Source organism: Dreissena polymorpha, chromosome 1 (assembly GCF_020536995.1).
Source record: "Dreissena polymorpha isolate Duluth1 chromosome 1, UMN_Dpol_1.0, whole genome shotgun sequence".
NCBI classification, from domain to species: Eukaryota; Metazoa; Mollusca; class Bivalvia; order Myida; family Dreissenidae; genus Dreissena; species Dreissena polymorpha.
In genome coordinates, this window is record NC_068355.1 from 141352 (window position 1) to 157473 (window position 16122).

Below are 16122 nucleotides of genomic sequence, written 5' to 3' on the forward strand. Positions count from 1 at the left end.
TTTGCAGAATTTTCACAATATCTGGAATAAAGCCAATTTTCCGGTTTTCGCACTAGTCAAACTGACACAGTCTTAAAATGAAAAGCGTGTGGCACGGTTCGCCTGTAGGAGCGTGGCATAGTGAGCCAAGGAATGCTAATTTTTGCAGGTCGATAAGCGCTTCCATGGAAGTCATTCCCGCAAGGCCGAGCACCATGTCTGAGCGCGTGAGATGGGGGGAGGCCTTGGGCACGTTTCAAACAAAAGTGGTGGGCTACCTCGAGTTGTTGCATGTCGGCAATGGAGATACTGTTCCACAGCTCGCAGCCAAACAGCGCTTTGGGAATGACTGCGGTCTTGTACAGTTTAATCGCAGTGTTTGGGTTTGCTCCGGACCTTCCGGACACTTGCGAGAGGGAAAGGAACGTGCCTCTTATTGTCTGTTTCACAGCGTCAATGTCGTAAGGGTATTTTCCACTGGTCGACTGTATTATACCTAAATGTTTGTAATTTGCCGCTTCGGGTATTGGTGTTGAATCATAAGCGATCTGGCGGGCGGGTATTGCTTTGGATCGTTTTCGGCCCATGGTAATAACGGCACATTTGGAAGCGTTGTAAGTGAAACGCCACTTGTTAGCGTAAGAGTTGCACTTCTCCGCTAGTTCGTTTAAGCCGCGGCGCGAAAGCGACAGGAGTACCACGTCATCAGCTTGGGTTGGGGAACATTATGACTGGTGGCCGATCCTAAAGCCGTATGGGGATGTCGTGAGTTCGTTTAGCAGGTCGTTTATGTAGACGATGTAAAAGGTGCACATATACTGCCCTGCCGGGTGCCCTGTTGAATCGGGAAGGGTTCCGAGACAAATCCGCGTGATAGTACGCGACTGGTGCAATTTTGGAGTGACTCAAAGATAACTCGGAGTAACTTCCCACGGACACCAAGTTGGTGCAGTTTGTAAACAAGCCCGTTGATCCAAACTTTGTCGAAAGCGGACTGAGCGTCCAGATAACACGCATGGAGGCTGCTTCCACGTTCGCAGCAGTAGTCGCGAGCCTCTTGTAGCATGTATGATACCATTTTGCAGTTTTTGTTTTTCTGGAACCCGTATTGTAGTTTGTTGAGTTTAGACCATGCTGAGGTGTTTTCTATGCGTTTCATTAGAAGCTTTCATTCCCTAAATAATTGTCGAATAGTTTCACATTCAGTGCGACAAAAAGTACACTTGGCTGAGGTGGCATAGCCAATTTTGAATAAGATGGAATTTGTATCCATGATTATATGTATACTTATGTATTGAAACCACAAATTTGTATCCCGTGTGATATTAAAACGCATACCAAAAATATGTCGCCATTCTTTTGTTGTTAAAATACGTGACCGTTTATTTATGCACACTGGCGTGAACTCATTTTTGGTAATTATTTCATACATAGGATGTGTGTCCTCTGTGTTCGCTAAGATGGATCGTAGGGTAGTTGGAATAAAAGGCTTCTAAAGGCAAGTGTCAGAGGAGCTTCTGCGTTTCATGTATTTTTTAACTTCGTTAATAATTCCTTTGAAAATTAGGTTATTTGGATTTAAGTTAAATACTTTGCAAAAATCATCATAACTGTAAAATGATAAAAGTTCAGCATTGAGCATCAAGTCATTAACTAAATGACCGCCTTTTTCAAACCATGATTTTAAACAAACACTTTTGTTACCAATTGTTATGTCTTGGTTATACAATAATGGATTTTTAAGCAAAAACTGGGTTTTAAATGGGTCTTTACAGAGTTCGACAAACGAGTTTTGTGTATTTTTCAAGAATTCATTGTGTATATTGTTAATTCAGTTTTCAGGATAGTGACTCCCACAGTTGTATAAAAAAAATTCAATCGATCTTTGTATTCACAATATTTATCCGTTTTCCATTCCCTGTAGCAATTCTTCGGATCCACGCGCACTTCAGAGAACTGACAAAAGAACAAATGTCAATCATTTTCAAATAGCCTTCTATATACTATTTTAGTAAAATAGTTTTGTTTATTCGTGGTTAACCATCCCACACAAAATAAGAAAAAGAGGATCCCTGTCAACAGATTATGTGGTCGATTTGGCAAGGAAACAAAAAGATGGTTTAGCACTGGTAATGCTAATGGTTTAATTATTTGGATTCTCCCTATCGGACTTTAAATCCTTCTTTACCAACTTTTTAATAAGGATTTTATTTTGGCTATTTTGTCAACATAATATAGCTCATTTTGTTAAGGTCATTTTGAAATGTTAGGCCTAGTATGTCACATGTTTGTTGATTCCAATTTGATTTCCATCGTGTTTTAATTGCCTATCCAGATTTGTGTTTTGTAAATATTATTTTTTAACACTGAGTAGTGTGTGAAGTGCGACATTACATCTAAAGTTTTATTGAGAGATTCTGCAGCGCCATCCGGAAGTATAGAAGTGTGCTCAATTCAGTGACATATGTTTGAGTTTAATATATGTTTAAATAGTCATTCTTTAAGACACTACGATGGTTGGTTAACTAAACAGACACAACAAATGTCATGTGTTTTGTGTTATAACTGTCTGCTTTAAGAATAGCATGACGTGAGTCTACAGATTATTGTTTCCTAATCAATATTCTAAAGCGTTAATACGTGTATTATTAGCTTAACATAAATTACTTCATATATTTGTATCTACAGAATGATCGACTCATTGATATAGTTAACAAATTGAGTTTAAATATAAATACAGCATTTTCCACAAATTCCCTCTTAACCCAGGGGATTCGGCTTAATATGAAGAAGCAACACGTTACTCGTTTGCTGTTTAAAAATTTGTCGTAAATCAAGGTAACTTGTCTGACGTTAGCCATTCGTTAGTTACACCCCTATGGGTCGTTTACAATATGGTCAATACAACGATTAAACGATGCTACCTGTCGTATTTCGTAAGTTTCGACATACTATGATAACACGAAAAATAATCTTGATAAAAACAGTGGATTCTAAGAACGTTTAATAAACAAAGCGAACACGCTCCCAATTGTCCATGCAGGCTTGTGAATAATATAATACTTGAAACGTTATCTCGGCTATACGCGATTTTAAACTTTCCTGATTTATATTCATGATAATCAATTATTAAACGTAAATGTTTAACTATTCTTAGCCAGGAGTGCTATTTCGATGATTTTAGGCATATGACTTCTAATAAATAAGGTTTATTATCTTTATTTTTGATAGCACTTGTTATTATTAGATATTAATTTAATCAATCTGTTTGTCGATTTGAATGAAGAGCACTAAATCCTTTATTAATTATTATCTGACAGGTTTTTTACCATATAACCTGGGTCGATACTATTTTTGTCTTAACCCATATTAAGAACCTCTCACAATATGAGAAATATGAGAGCGTTCTGGAATACTAAAATAGAAATAATGATAAGTCGAGATAGACGAGTCTACCCTCTTGCGGTTATTACTGCGTAGTTAAAGTCTCTATAACGCTCAAAATCAACGAAAATTTCGTTAAGTATTTCGTAAAATTAAGTTACCACCTTAACAATCAGTGTTCCTTATAGCAATAGCCAAAATTTCAACGCTAGATGTGGTATGATTACATAGATTTTTGTAGATACAACATGCTCGTTTTTATTTATTTGTGGCTTCAATTAATTCCCGCAAATATATCTATTCATACGACACACGAACAGTGTTCATGTGTCGTATGAATAGATAAACAAAACAATTATAAAACGAGCATTTTGTATCTACAAACATCTATTTTACCAGACCACATCAGGCGTTGAAATTTCGGCAATTGCCATAAGGAACACTGATTTTTAATTGGTTAAGTTTATTTTACGAACAATTGTACGAAATGTTCGTTGATTTTGAGTAGTAATGTTACTACTGTAACTACTACTGTAGTCTCTATAACGCTCAAAATCAACGAAAATTTCGTTAAGTATTTCGTAAAATTAAGTTAACTATGGAAAGCCAAAGGGGACCCCCGCTAAAATACATATACTTATATAGTAAATATCGGGATTGTCATTTTTCGCGGAACTTTCACTTTCCGCGAAAAACCAATGCCAGCATGGCCATAAAACACTACATACAAATCGAAATCTAAAAAGCGCGGAACTTTCATATATTTTCCGTCGGAGCAATTATTTTTCAACCCTGTAGAAAAAGCGGGCTCAATTAATCGCGCGGAACCTTATTTATCTACTCTGTACAAATAGTAGTGTTTAAAATCGCGCGGAGATTGTAGAATGCTATTTTAAGAAGTCTATTAAAGAGAGAAAATCCAGTAAATACCAGATCCAAAAAGCGCGGAACACAAATATCGTCCGCGAAAATTAAGCATTGAATTACTATACAAATCTCGGGTTGTTAGGTGTTGGAATCCCTAGTTACCCGAAAAATTTGATTGGATCCGATACTTAGAAATAACCAATCAGATACTTTGTAACAAATGCAACACAATCAGTGCGTTCAGTAAGTATAACGTTTCAAGATGGCGGAGCGAATTGCATGGTTATTGTTTCTACTCGATGGATTCGCAGATACTTCGGAAATAGATCAGATTGGGATCAATAACTTTATTGCATACGATCATTTACATGTATTACCTGGTTTGTATTTGTACTTTTTAATATTGTGTAAAACTATCGGATAATTTGCATAATGTTGACAATCGTAAATTAAATGAGCCGCGCTCTGAGAAAACTGGGCTAAATGCATGTGCGTAAAGTGTCATCCCAGATTAGCCTGTGCAGTCCGCACATGCTAATCAGGGATTACACTTTCCGCTTTTATGGTACTTTTAATTTCAAGGAAGTCCCTCCTTACCGAAAATCAAGTTTATGCGGAAAGTGTCGTCCCTGATTAGCCTGTGCGGACTGCACAGGCTAATCTGGGATGACACTTTACGCACATGCACTAAGCCCAGTTTTCTCAGAACGCGACTGAAATAATAACTTATTGTAATGTAATGTACTTGTGTCTTGTATTCGTTCAGTTGAACGTCAATATATTAATAAATTTATTTTTGTTTTCAACCTATTAATTAAAATAAGGTATTGTTTTTAATCCGTTTTTAGTTTCGTTATAGCTGACCTAGATTAAAACATTTCGTCATAAATAAATGAATAAAATTATTAATAAATTTATGTTTTTATTTAATTTATATATAAATTTTGTAGGTGTGTGTTGCCAGTAATGGTTGAAGATATGCCAAACAAATTGTGCCTTTCTATACAGACAGATTTCAGGTCTCAATTTCAACTTCAAAGGTCAACATATCACTGATATCAGGTTTGTCAGCTATTGGTTTGCATTGTTCTTATCCACATTGCAGCAAGAACAACTGGATAACTTAACTTTTCAATAGCTATTACATGTAATTTAAAGTAATCATGTTTCTAAATCATCCACTAAATGCGGCTAATTCTCCACTTGAAAGTGTTGTATGTTTGAAGTTTTTTGTGACAAAATCTTGGAGTAGATCTATTTTACTCCCAAACTTCCTTTAAGATGATGCAGCCGCTGTAGTGATGGAAAATCTACTTCTTTAAAATATTTATAAGTGAATAGACCCTTTTCACAATAAGCCAATAGCGTGTAGTCAAATGATTTGCAGAATTCGAGAATGAGGCTTAATGTGTAGAGATTTCTAATAGTGCGTCGCAATATTGCTCTGCTTTTGATCATTTAGCGATTTAATGATATTGCCAACACAAGTTGACTTTGTCAGAATCAGCCGTTAATTACTTAATATATTTTCCATTTTAAGTGCCAATATATGAAATACATTTTCTTGATTAAAGTACTTGTTTGTATTCATTTTTTTTGCACAAATTCTGACACTCCAAGTATGGCTTTCAATTCTTAGTGTGTGTACATTGACAGTCTAAAACTTATTGGATTATCTGACACTCTTTGTTTGCGCATTATTTGGGCGATCGATCAATTATTTTGTTTATTGATAGATCTTGCGTTTAAATACCCCTGTATTCAGCACAAACCCATAACCTCGTTATGATCAGATACTGTGCAGACAATTACTAAATAACACTGATGTCATAAACCATAGGTTGCAGATATCTGGTCATTTGACACAATTAATGACACCTCCATGTGACCATGCCTTCTCGTGGTTGTAGCATTGCGTAGCTGTTTCTTGGAATAATTTAACGCCAAACTCTCAATTGTTGCTTTTATTGAACATAAAAGATATTGTCAACATTGAAAGTCATCTGTCCAAACAGATTGTGAGAAACTAAATACTGTATAGATATTAGCCAGTTTTATCATAATTATAAAGTGCTTTATACCTATATATTTTAAATATTTCAAAAATTTAATGCTAAACATTAGTGTCATTTTCTTCTATTTTATAGGACTTTGTCTTATGCTTGATTCAACTCTTACATGTTCAATGATTCATGAAATAGTTCACACACTAATACATCCATACCTTTGAGAATTGTAGTCTTGTAATACTTTGTATTGTATACTGCTAATTTATGACTTCGATTTGTGCAATAATCGATGTTTAGTCTTCAGACCACATTTACTCTGATGCTTATGGGTAACTCGTATTTTTATGCCCCCGGTAGGGTGGCATATAGCGGTTGAACTGTCAGTCAGTATGTCAGTCTGTCCGACCGAAAAAAAACTTTAACGTTGACCATTACTTTTGCAATATTGAAGATAGCAACTTGATATTTGGCATGCATGTGTATCTCATGAAGCTGCACATTTTGAGTGGTGGAAGTTCAAGGTCAAGGTCATCCTTCAAGGTCAAAGGTCAAAAATAATAATAATTTTTTTTTTAAGCGGCGCAGTAGGGGGCTTTGTGTTTCTGACGAACACATCTCTTGTTATTTATAAAGATTAAATATAATTTATTAATATACACTAATAGTATTAACTATTATGTCCTTGAATTATTATTTAGGTATTATAATTTTTATATAAGAATTACTTATTAATTTATTGACTTAACACAGCATGACATGTGATGGTTGTCTGTATGCATATGTTTGACTTAATTGTAACCAGTGTCAGTTCGCATTAAAATCTTGATATTCAACGCAATTTGCATAGCAAAAGAAAATGCAGTTACACGTTCAGCCTCGTTCTGCAATTCGACGCGTCAGGTGATATGATTGATATCTTAAAATAGTATCGCCTATATAATCGGTGTTCATATTGTGAAACTGGTCTATTATTCGATTATGATTAATTTGATGAATCAAGTTAATTTTTGTTAAATGTCTGTTTAAATATTAAGAAATTTATTTTATAACAATAAAGTAATATATAGGGAATTGAGTTACCTACACATTCTTTTAAAAGAAATTTGAATTGTAAATGTATACTTCATTTATTATGCCCCCCTTCGAAGAAGAGGGGGTAAATTGCTTTGCACATGTCGGTCTGTCTGTCGGTCGGTCCGTCCACCAGGTGGTTTCCGGATGATAACTCAAGAACGCTTGGGGCTAGGATCATGAAACTTCATAGGTACATTGATCATGACTCGCAGGTGACCCCTATTGATTTTGAGGTCACTAGGTCAAAGGTCAAGGTGACCCGAAATAGTAAAATTGTTTCCGGATGATTACTCAAGAACGCTTAGGCCTAGGATCATGAAACTTTGTAGGTAGATTGATAAGGGCTGGCAGATGACCCCTATTGATTTTCAGGTCACTAGGTCAAAGGTCAAGGTCACGGTGACCCGAAATAGTAAAATGGTTTCCGGATGATAACTCAACAACGCTTATTCCTATGATCATGAAACTTGATAGGTAGATTGATCATGACTCGCAGATGACCCCTATCGATTTTCAGGTCACTAGGTCAAAGGTCACAGTGACCCGAAATAGGAAAATGGTTTTCAGATGATAACTCAAAAACGCTTATGGCTAGGATCATGAAACTTCATAGGTACATTGATCATGACTGGCAGATGACCCCTATTTATTTTCAGGTCACTAGGTCAAAGGTCAAGGTTACAGTGACAAAAAACATATTCACACAATGGCTGTCACTACAACGGAGAGCCCATATGGGGGGCATGCATGTTTTACAAACAGCCCTTGTTTTGTAGGAATTCTGTGAAACTGTGGCACCATGTATGGTACGTGAGCGCACAATGTCTGTTGGAAAAAGGATATTGGAATAAGCAAAGGTAAATTTTATGTGAAGGAGGCTTGACAATTGCAAATATGGTTAGTTTTTTTGTAAGGCTTGCAGAAAGTGGCCCTAGCCTTCATATGTAAACAAAAAGCTGAAGGAGTATTTATGAAAAATCGTGTAATCAAGTGTGCAATCTGTTACATTTTATTTATTAGCTCATCTATTTTTTTTGAAAAAAAATTATGAGCTATTGTCATCACCTTGGCGTCGGTGTCCGGTTAAGTTTTGTGTTTAGGTCCACTTTTCTCATAAAGTATCAAGTATAAAACTTAGTACATTTACTTAATACCATGAGGGGACTGGGCAGGCAAAGTTAGATAACTCTGGCGTGCATTTTAACAGAATTATGTGCCCTTTTTTTACTTAGAAAATTGAAAATTTGGTTAAGTTTTGTGTTTAGGTCCATTTTAATCGTTAAGTATCAAAGCTATTGCTTCATACTTGCAACACTTACTATCATAAAGGGACTGTGCAGACAAAGTTATGTAACTCTGACTGGCATTTTAAAAGTATTATGTGCCCTTTTTATTCTTAGAAAATTGAAAATTTGGTTATGTTTTGTGTTTTGGTCCACTTTACTCCTAAAGTATCATAGATATTGCTTTCATACTTGGAACACTCGCAAATTATCATAAGAGGACAGAACAGGACAAGTTATATAACTCTGGTTGTCATTTTGACGGAATTATGGTCCTTTTCTTACTTAGTAACTTTGAATATATGGTTAAATTTTGTGTTTTGATCTACTTTACTTCTCAAGTACCAAGGCTATTGCTTTCAAACTTCAAATACTGTCATGCTATCATAAGTTACTGTACCTGGCAAGTTGAATTTTACCTTGACCTTTGAATGACCATGACTCTCAAGGTGAAATTATTAAATTTTGCTAAAATTTCCATAACTTCTTTACAAGCCTTACAAAGCAACTGTTACCTGACATACCACAATAGACTACCCAAACCATCCCCCGCACCCCCCCCCCCCAAAAGAAAAAAGTACTTTTTTTTCATTTTGAAAGATCATCTAATAAATGACCACACCCTCACACTATACCCCCAGCCCATTTTTTTTAAACATGGCTAAAAAACACAAATATTTATTTTTATCATTTTTTCATTTTTGAAGATAGTGTAATAAATGACAACACCACCACACTATACACCCTTCTCCACCCCACCTCTCCCTCCTTTGTGATTGAAGTATTGAGATAGGTCCCTTCAACTTTAAAAAAAATAGATGAGAGGTCTGAACCCGCAGGGCGGTGCTCTTGTTAACAATCAAATGAGACGTAACTTAGAAGCTTCACTTCATTTACTTTGTCAGGCTGGCGTAGTGGATATGGTGTTCACCTAGTGATGGGAACATTTTGGGTTCAACCCTGTTTATTAGCGGTCTCTTTATCTTCATATATACAAAGTACTGATTATTCCCAGAAAACGGACTCTAGAATGTCTTAATAAGCCTAAAGCTTTCAATGCAATCAAGCATAATTAATATGGCTAAACTCTAGCATGAATTTTACTTTTGTATTTCAGGGACTCAACATTACACAGTCATTTCAACATGTAGAGTCTTGTCAGCAAAGATGGAGCAGTACATCAGATTTCCAGAATCTCGTCATGAGCTGAAGATCATTGCCTATGGATTTCATGAATGATGTAAAATGATTTGACTGTTGATGGAACCCACAGTGCATGTCCTGCTTCAACATCTGAGCATAGGTCCTTGTTTATCAGCAGTTTAGTTCTTCAAGCAGTCTGTGACAGTAACTTGAAATGTTTGGACATATGTCCTGGATGGCCAAGTTCTGTTCATGATGCCCATTTAAATAGAAACGGCCCGGTGGCGCATTAAATGGACAATTTTTCGAATGTTCTCGTGGATTCAGCTTACCGCCTGACAAGAAATCTTGCTTTTTGTTCCGTATCGAGGCCATGGACATTTGTATCATTTGCAAAAGATACTGCGATATTTGTGTCTTTGTTCATGCTTTATAGTTGATTAACATTTGGAAGCCATAACCTGTTTAATAGGATGGTGTTAGTGGGACAATGAATTTTGTAAAGATTTAAAGAATGGAAAAGATAATTAATAGTCAAAAGAGTTCTGCTATTGTTAAGCATGCTTTATTGATTTGTAATGTTATAAAGATAGCATTATTAACAGAATAAAATGTCCATAATTTGAATATTCTACTGTTTTCAGCAACATTTAATTTGATATAGTACAAAATGCTGCATCATGTTATATCATGATCCGTTTTGTGAACAATGACCTTTCAATGTATATTTAATAATTTGTCAATGGGTGTTACAGGCATAAGCCCTACCATTAGCCCAAAAAGGAATTGCTTAGGAGTTTTGCCACCTTCTAGAGAAAAATACTTCTCAGAAACAATTGCATTTTGGAAAGTCTATGGCTAGTAAAATTTGGATTCCTTTTGGATACCCAAGGTTACCAATTTATGTTTAATGAATTTGCAATAAAAAGCTTTGACGGAACATAATGTCACAGAGTCGAACACGTGTATGGAATTAAGTGGAAGTTGATTTAATGAGTAATACACATTATATGCTTCTTTGATTAAAAGTTTGTGTTTTCACTAAAACTGCAAACATAGTAAGCTTTAAGGTATTGCAACTAAATAAAAGATTCAGATTTAAATTGTATTATTTGAATGCGCTGTCTAATACATATGAGCCTTGCTCTGTGAAAAAGTGGTTTAATGCATGAGCACTCCAGATTAGCCTGGGCAGACCGCACAGGCTAATCAGGGACGATACTTAACGTACATGCATTAAACCCCTTTTTCACAGAGCAAGGCTCATATATGTTCAATAAACCAAAGATAATCAAAAACAAAATGAGACATTTAACCCTGTACCACTCAAAAACGCACTAAGACACATTCGAGAATAAATTTAATTTAACACCTTTCTTACTATATTAAAGTTTTAAAGGCTTTGTTTCCAACCCATGGATACTGATGAGCAGCAAACAGCATAAAACCTGAACATATTGTGAGTTACTTGCAGGCTGTTCTGGTTTTATGATGTTTGCATGTAGAAATTTTAAAATTTCCTCCTAGCAGGAAAAGGTTAATAATAACACAACAGCAATTATACTAATTTTTAAGACATCATACTAATGCAAGTAACTTGCAACTGTCTAACCAAAATCGGAGATGGTGGAGGTCAAAATTAATGGCCGGCACCTTGAATTATCTATTCATACTCAAACAATATAATGTTGCTCTACAGTATCTTGTACAGCATGCATCTAATACTACAGCCAAATTTGCTTACAAATAATATTACAAGAAACACAAGTCATTAAAGACTTAACTTTATTGCATCAACCATTTAGCAGGAATAAAATATAAAGAGAAAAATTATGGCAATTTTTTCATATGAACATACAAGTCTTGATATACAATCCCATTGCATATAAAAAACGACAGATTACTATTTCTCCGTTCTATATAACAGCATAAAGACAAGATGGTATTCACTGTGCAATAAAACACAAGCAATTATATTACAATTGCTTTTAATTATATGAACTGTCCCTTCACTAACATTCAAGAATTTTAAAATAAATACATGATGAAAGATGAGCTTTTTCTTGTCTTAAAATAACTTGATACTTTGCAATGACCAAACAATACAACTCAACATACAAATTATCCAACAAAATATATTTTAATGACCCAATATTTGTATTCAACAATAGGAATAGCTTAAGGTTGTAACATATTAAACTAAAGTCACAGTGTCAATCTAAGCAAAGAGTAGAATCATAAAGAGATGTCCACAACGGATGATGTGCAAGCTGGCTCTGACTCAGATTTCCACATCAGTTGATGTGCAAGCTGGTTATTACAAGGATGTGAACAACCGATGACGTGCAAGCTCTAAGACAGATATCCACAACAGAGATTGTCCTTGCTGGCTCTGACTAATGTCCACAAATAAATAACATGCAAGCTATCTCTGACTGATGTCCTAAACATATGACGTGCAAGCTGGCTCTAACACAGATGTCCACAACAGATTACGTGCAAGCTAGCACTTACACGGATGTCCACAACAGAGGATGTGCAAGCTGGCTCTAACACTGATGTCCAAAAGAGATGACGTGCAAGCTGGCTCTAACACGGATGTCCACAACAGATGACGTGCAAGCTAGCACTAACACGGATGTCCACAACAGAGGACGTGCAAGCTGGCTCTAACACGGATGTCCACAACAAATGACATGCAAGCTGGCTCTGACTCGGTTGTCCACAACAGAGGTCAGATGGGCAAGCTGGCTCTGCCCCACAGATACACAGAAGATGTTCAAGATGGGAACACTGCTACAGCTATAAAATACAAAAACCATGTTTCATACTTGCATATTATTTTACTACATGTATTTCCTCCACAATACAGAACATTATACTCATTATTTGCATTCTGCTATTGATATCTGAAGATATACCAGAAATTAGCCGGAAAACACTTTTAAGACATAATGTGCATTCTGCTTTAAGAAATATAGCTCAGAATTCACTGGTTAAATCAAATTTTTTGGACTAAATTGGCATGGCATGCAGACAAAATGTTGAGTTTTGAAACTGTGTCGTATCTGGTGTGAATCTTGAGTTATTTAATTTGGTCAGTATATCAGATGTGTACACCTGTTATATGTTAACTGTAAGAGTTTAGAATGTCTTGACAGTCATTGTGTTTGTAATACATTGTGTTATCTTTCAGATTTGTTTGACAGTTAAATATAATAATCAATAATCTTGTTCTGCATGCCGGTCAAATTGTTCCGTGGTAAACACCTACCCATTGTGGTCAACTCTTACCTGTTTTTTAGTCAACTGGTACCTACCCAAACTAAACCCGTACCCGATATACAGAAATAGGTGTAGGATGGTTAGCTTATAAGTCAAACTCATAGAGACAATTTTTATTTTCCTCTTGACGTTTCCACTTAAATTATCTAAGCATTGCTCACGCAAGTTGTCTGCTGCAGATATGTATAAGCAGCGAAAGTGTTGATGAAAATTGACACTTGTGGTTGATGTCTTTCAAGAATTTGACAATTGTGACAAAATAAGACAAATGAAACAAGTTGAATAGTTTGAATGAGGTACGAGTTGACAACAAGAGCACCGCATAACGGGTGCCACGCTCGGCTACAGGTGCTTGTCAGATTATTTTTTTAGAGGTCACAATGACCTTGACCTAGTGACCCCAAAATGGGTGTGGAGTTTAGAACAAATCAACATGCATCTACATATGAAGTTTCAAAGTTGTAGGTGGAAGCACTTTGATTTTAGAGCCAATGTTAAAGTTGTATAGTAGAGGTCACAGTGACCTTGACCTTTGACCTAGTGACCCAAAAATGGGTGTGGCGTGTAGAACTCATCAAGGTGCATCTACATATGAAGTTTCAAAGTTGTAGGTGGAAGCACTTTGATTTTAGAGCCTATGTTAAAGTTTTATATTAGAGGTCACAGTGACTTTGACCTAGTGACCCAAAAATGGGTGTGGCGTGTAGAACTCATCAAGGTGCATCTACATATGAAATTTCAAAGTTGTAGGTGGAGCACTTTGATTTTAGAGCCAATGCTAAGGTTTTAGCACGACGCCTACGGCGGACGACGAGCTGGCTATGACAATACCTCGGGTTTTCTCCGAAAACGCCGAGCTAAAAATGGGTACGAGTTGACCAAGGTACGAGTTGCCTTTGGGATGAATTGCCTGTAAAGCCTTGTTCTTTTTCTTTTTAATTGAAGATGTATACGGTGCTGGACTAGAGCACACGACTGCCATAACAATAACTTGGCTCTCTACTAACTGAGCTTAAGGGAAGATGTTTCTTACACACAAACACTATATTTCATTATTTGACGACATATGATTATGACGTGTTTATGCGGGTATTTATGTTTTATCAGAGACGTTTGCATATAGACAAACCGTGAAAACAACACTCGATACTCTTGAGCTGTTTTAATTGCATTAAAATTCATAATTCATGTATGTTAAATACTAACCCCATTGCTAATGTCATCAAAAATGATCACTCTTTGAAAGGTTTTGTGTTAATGTGAAACAACCGTCATCATGATGGCTGCATGAATGCTGGATAAGACGCGAGTTTTTATTGGTTCTTTCTAGGTATCGGAACCAATCAAATTTTATCGCGTAACCACATAGCAACCCGAATTTCGTGCAGTAATTCAATGCTATTGAAAATCGCGCGGAGTAATGAATCTTCCGCGCGATTTTTCATTAGCAACCCGCAATTTACATAGCAACCCGAGATTTGTACTGTAACAGTAATTCAATGCTTAATTTTCGCGGAAGATATTTGTGTTCCGCGCTTTGTGGATTAGGTCCGCGCGATTTTATACACTACTATTTGTACAGAGTAGATAATATTAAGGTTCCGCGCGATTATTTGAGCCCGCTTTCTCTACGGGGTTGAAAGATAATTGTTCCGACGGAAAATATAGTAATGTTCCGCGCTTTTTAGATTTAGATTTGTATGTAGTATTTTATGGCTGGCCTTGGTTTTTCGCGGAAAGTGAAAGTTCCGCGAAAAATGAAAATCCCGACATTTACTATATAAATATATGTATTTTAGCGGGGGTCCCCTTTGGCTTTCCATAGTTAACACCTTAAAAATCAGTGTTCCTTATAGCAATAGCCAAAATTTCAACGCTAGATGTGGTATGATTAAATAGATTTGTGTAGATACAACATGCTCGTTTTTATTTATTTGTGGCCACAATTAATTCCAGCAAATATATCTATTCATACGACACACGAACAGTGTTCATGTGTCGAATTAATAGATAAACAAAACAATAATAAAAACGAGCATTTTGTATCTACAAACATCTATTTTACCAGACCACATCAGGCGTTGAAATTTCGGCAATTGCCATAAGGAACACTGATTTTTAATTGGTTAAGTTTATTTTACGAACAATTGTACGAAATGTTCGTTGATTTTGAGTAGTAATGTTACTTTAAGTTATGACTTTAAAACCACAAAAACTGTGAAACAGATATTGCTATACAGTCGACATCGCTCAAACAGTATGTTACACGGTAGTTTAGTCAATTTTGCTGACGGTCAAATTCTGAAGACATTAAATGTATGCAATGAAGACAGTAAGTTGTGTTTGTATTATCGTGATTAAAACAGTGTAATGTAATCTTATACATAAGAGTACATACTCTTATACTAACTTCTTGTAAGGGTATTCTCAAACAATATCATTTGATTCATATGAAGAACAATTATTTAATACATTTCAGTCAGTTCTTGATAATTAGCTATTATTTATAAATACTTAGGATCCGACTCAATCATTCGATTTCCTGAATTATCTGTTATTTCCATCGGTATAATAATGAAAAAAATATTTCAGGTGCAGTTGAACTTTGATATTGGTAATAACACACAAAACATGTTTTATTACGTGATGCTTAAATTCAACATGCAAACCTTTGTGATTTAAATACTTTTATAATAAATACTTGTGTTATCATTTAGTGATTTTCGGCAAAATGTTTTCGATACGTTTGTAGTAGAAACTTTGTTTTCGTGTTTGTAGTATGCATTTACACATCAAGTATTTAATATACGCAAACAAATTGTTACACAGTTTACACATATGTATTTTTATTTTAAGACTCAGTACTAGTTATGTACAACTGTAATATTATGCCAAAGTTAGGAACCTGGAATTATCTCACTTTCACAGTTAATTATCTCTGAACATCAAGAATTTTATGTCAAGGAAAGCATCTTGACAGTAGGCAACTACTTCTATCGTGCTCTCTCTATATCATATATGCTATATCAGCTCAATGACATAATGATACCATTAGCCGTTTACGGCATCACATGTCGATAATATTTCAGAATATGATA

At 35.6% G+C, this 16122-nt stretch overlaps 1 long non-coding RNA gene across 2 annotated transcripts; it reads left to right on the forward strand.

Annotated features, from left to right (window-relative positions):
- The first annotated feature begins 3962 nt into the window (after positions 1-3962).
- Positions 3963-10366, forward strand: LOC127868229 (uncharacterized). 2 transcript variants are annotated; one of them, XR_008043996.1, is made up of 4 exons: positions 3963-4610; positions 5181-5292; positions 8090-8170; positions 9714-10366. It is a non-coding gene; the product is annotated as an uncharacterized LOC127868229 (long non-coding RNA). The 2 variants fall into 2 exon arrangements; XR_008044002.1 differs by having other exon boundaries at positions 3963-4600.
- Positions 10367-16122: the final 5756 nt, after the last annotated feature.